Raw genomic sequence first — 4,538 nt, 5'->3', positions numbered from 1 at the left:
CAATAAGTTTATTTTTATGTGTTCAACATCTGCTGTATTCTGTTTATATATATATATTCATATGTTAATGTTAATATTAGGATTATAATAGTCAACTAAAATAGTCATCGTCTCTAGATCACGTCCCAAGTTGCCGGTTATTAAGCTTCTTTTAAAGAAACTACAAATATAGATCATAGTGAACTGGCAAATTACAGATAAATTTCAAATCTATATATGTCTGTGAAACATTTCTGTCACCATACATAGCACAGGCCCCACCATAGCACAGAAACTGCACTTGTTAAAATTACAAATGACTTGCTTAATGACTGCATCTCATTGCTAGTTTTACTTGACCTATGTGCTGCGTTTGACACTATACACTGTAGATCATAACATACTCAGATTGATTAGAAAACAACACAGGCATTCTAACGCATTCTCATCCCAAGGCGTCATATACTGACACTCTTGACATTTCGTCAACATCCTACGCATATGGCACCCTCTAGCGTCAATATGAGACACAGATTATGGGTTAAGGTTAGGGTTAGGGTTAGGGTTAGACCGCTAGGAGGCGCCTTCTGGCCCATTTTTATCTGCTTCTAATATTGACGCTAGAGGATGCCATGTGCGTAGGATGTTGACGAAATGTCAAAAGGGTCAGTATATGACGCCTTGGGATGAGAACAGTCTGGGTATTCAAGAGCAGGCTTTAAGATAGTTGAGATCATACCTGTCAGATCGCTACATCTTTGTTGATTTAAACAGAGAATCATCATTTCAGTAAAGTATGGCGTTCCACAAGGATCTGTCTTAGGCCCTCTGCTATTTTCAATATAGATGTTGCCCCTTGGAATATTATTAGAACATATGGGATTATTTTTCACTGTTATGCTGCTGAAACTCAAATATATACAGTATTTCAGCAAGGCCATGATGAAACTTTTAAAGTATCTAAGCTAATAGAGTGTGGTAAAAATGTAAATGATTGGATGACCAATAATTTTCTCCCATTCAGATAAGACAGAGATATTACTTATGAGACCCCAAAACAGTACAGAGAATCTCTTAGAATACAATTAGCATCTAGACAGATGTACAGTTACTTGGTTAAATTTAAAAGTTAAATTTGGGTGTTATATTAGATAGCAACTTGTTTTCACATGTTACGAAAACAGCATTCGTCTATTTTAGAAACATTGTCAAGCTACGAGACATACGGGACACTTGAGAAGAGATGATGCCAACCCCTCTGAGGACAACCCTGAACCAACATTAAAAACTATAAAAATTTCCTGTAAGTTTGATCACAATGTATAATCATTGCCCTTTGTTTGAATACGTCATTAACTAACTGCATGATATTTACTGTGCATTTCTGTCATATGGATATTAGCTTGAAATATTCACCACTGATAATCTATAACTAAATTTAATTTTTTTTACAGACGCTAGGACACATTTCTCAATACTTAGGTAACTTTGCAAAACTCTGTGCTGTTTTTGTTCCACAAGGATCTGTATTAGGCCCTCTGCTATTTTCAATATAGATGTTGCACCTTGGTAATATTATTAGAACATATGGGATTATTTTTTAATGTAGAAACATTCATTTTCAGTTTTTACAATGAATTGTATTGTGAAAAGTGCTGTACAAATAAACGTGAATTTAATTAAAACTAAAAGCATAAAAAACATTTTCTTTAAATTTAATAAATCTTAATTGAAATAAAAATAATATATATATATATATATATATATATATATATATATAATTAACTTATTTTAAGCTAGTTGTAAAAGCAATATTTTTTGTTATTGTTTAGCATAACTTGAAGCAGGGTTATTATAGTAAGCTAAAACTACAGAAATTAATTAATTAATGAAAACATCTTGAAAAATAAATGTTAACTAAAATAAAATATAATAAACTTCATCTAAAGGCAAAATATTGACAATATTATATATTAAAAATATAATAAATAAATTATAGTATCTCAGTGATACTAAAATTAGTTTTAATGTAAATTAAAAACAATAATATAAAAAAAAAACATTCATGTTTTTTTTTTTTTTCTCCTGTGGTTTTTGAAGGCTGGTCCTAGATTTTACCAGGTGACAGATGAATAGAGTTTGACTGGACACACGAACTTTGACATCATCATCAACAACAAAATACGGTAAGAATGTTTTCTTCCATATTAAAACTTAAATCTATACATTGAAATTATATTTTACATGATCAGTTTCATTTAGTTTTTTTTCTGCTTTTCTGAGGCTTTTTTGGGTTGTGTTGTTTGCTATTTGTTTTCAAATCCCGTCTATAGCACTAAACACACATGTGTGATGAACAGATGAGGTGAACATCCTCTGACAGGACACTCCAGCATTTATCTTCTCAAACGCAGCATGTGTTTCTTTCCTCCTTTGATCAGGGGAAAGTATTCCATTGCAATTTATGATTTCCCATACAAGCATACTTCAGCATTCAGCATGAATCACGATTCTAGACAAACATACTTCATCTGACATGAATAAACATCTCAAGCTTACATCAGGCGCAATTATGAGCAGCGGCTTCTTCCAGTGCGGCTCGCGCCAAAAACCCATTAATCATGATTAATATTTTAGGAGTCTCACGTCTCTCTGTACTGTCTGCTGGATCTGTCTTCAGTAGATACACTAATTTTTTAAAAGTTTGGGGTTATTACTAAGAACTGGACGAATTCAATCGATCAAAAGTGACAGTAAAGACATTTATAATGTTACAAAAGATTTCTATTTGACATAAATGCTGTTCTTTTGAACTTTCTGTTCATCTGTGAATCCTGAAAAATAAAATATATCACAGTTTCCACAAAAATATAAACGTTTCCAACATTGATCATAATCAGAAATTTATTTTCATGATTTCTAAAGACCATGTGACACTGAAGACTGGTGTAATGATGCTGAAAATTCAGCGATGCATAACCAATATAAATTACATTTTAACAGATATACACATAGAAAACAGTTGTTTTAAATTATAATAATATTTCATAATTTTTAATATGTTTTGATCAAATAAAAGCACCCTTGGTGAGCAGGAGAGAATTCTTTCAGAAATATTTAAAATGCTAGTTTGTGTGGCTTTTTCTCCATGAGTGAGGAAAAACCAGACACAGAACATTAGAGTGAGATAGAGACGGTGTAGAGTTTAACAGAGTAGAATAGAGCGTGCGGTGTAGAGTTGAGCGCAGTGCCGTCAGGACTGATGGATGACTGCTGACATTTTTATGACTTTCTGTTTGTTCTCCAGGCCGAGCAGAAAATGACACTGTCATTTAAAACTAAGCAGAGCAGAGAGATGAGAGAGTGAGAGAACATTTACACTGTTTTAAATGAGACATTAAGATACAGTTGTTTGTGTGTGTGTCCAGTTTGATATAAATCCAGAGAAAAGAGCAAAAGAAAGGCTTGAGCTACAAAACCCTTATTGCAATCGCATGTGGACCAAAACAGTTAAACAAACCCGCCGCACAAGCTCACGTTTCTCTCGTGATGGATTTATACGGCAAGCTCCATATGCTGAAGACATTAAGACACCTCCTCCATCCATCGGTCTGTCTCTCTCTCAGGGTTGTAAACTCACTGCAGAAACATCTGCACACAGAACGAGACGTGATGGTCTAATCTGAAACCCTAACACAGAAGTCTCAGGTGATGCTTAAAACAAGATCTCCAGTGACCTCTTGAGATTTTCCAGTGGTTTCATCACTAATCTCTCGCACAAGGCTGAATTCTGACCAATGCATTTAATGCAGCATTGGAAAACGCTTTATACTCTTAAAAAATAAAGGGTCTTTATTGATATTGATGGTTCCTTTTTATTGCACAAGCAGTTGTTTATGATCTTCACACTGCACTCTTTCTAACACTGATGCCATGAAAGAACCATTTTTGGTTCCCCAAAGAACCTCTCAGTGAACCGTTCTGAAAAGAACCATTTTTTTTCTTAGTTTGAAGAACATTGCAAAAATCTAAAGAACCTTTGACATCAATGGAATCTTACAATTCCACATAAGGTTCTTTAGACTGGAAAAGGTTCTTTAGATTATTAAAATGATCTTGACACTAAGAAAAAAAAAGGTTGTTTCAAGGACTACTTGCTTCCATTTTCTATTAATAGGGCTCTGATGTGTTAAGTGCACCTATACACTTACAAATAGTAATTAGCTAGGTTTTAATGCACATTTTGGGATATTGCATTAAAAAAAGCACAGGATGGAAAACCAAGAAGTGCATAAATCTTAATCTTTTTATCGACTAAGAAAACATGCACATAATCTACGATGGAAACACATCATAAATTCATTGATGCACAGCAAAAAAATGTATGTGTCGATAAAACAATTTCATATAAATACCTCCCAGAAGATTGCGTTCAGAAACATCATCTGCCTCCAAAGGCAAGATGATGTGGTGCAGTTTGTTTTTGAGTTTGGTCTTTGCACATAACTTAATTTTTATGAAAAAAGAGCAACTTTTATTTTTTTGTATTTTGTGCTAGT

This window comes from Carassius carassius, chromosome 41 (genome assembly GCF_963082965.1).
Source record: "Carassius carassius chromosome 41, fCarCar2.1, whole genome shotgun sequence".
NCBI lineage: Eukaryota > Metazoa > Chordata > Actinopteri > Cypriniformes > Cyprinidae > Carassius > Carassius carassius.
The sequence above is the reverse complement of the archived record's forward strand: the minus strand, read 5'-3'. Positions refer to the sequence as shown.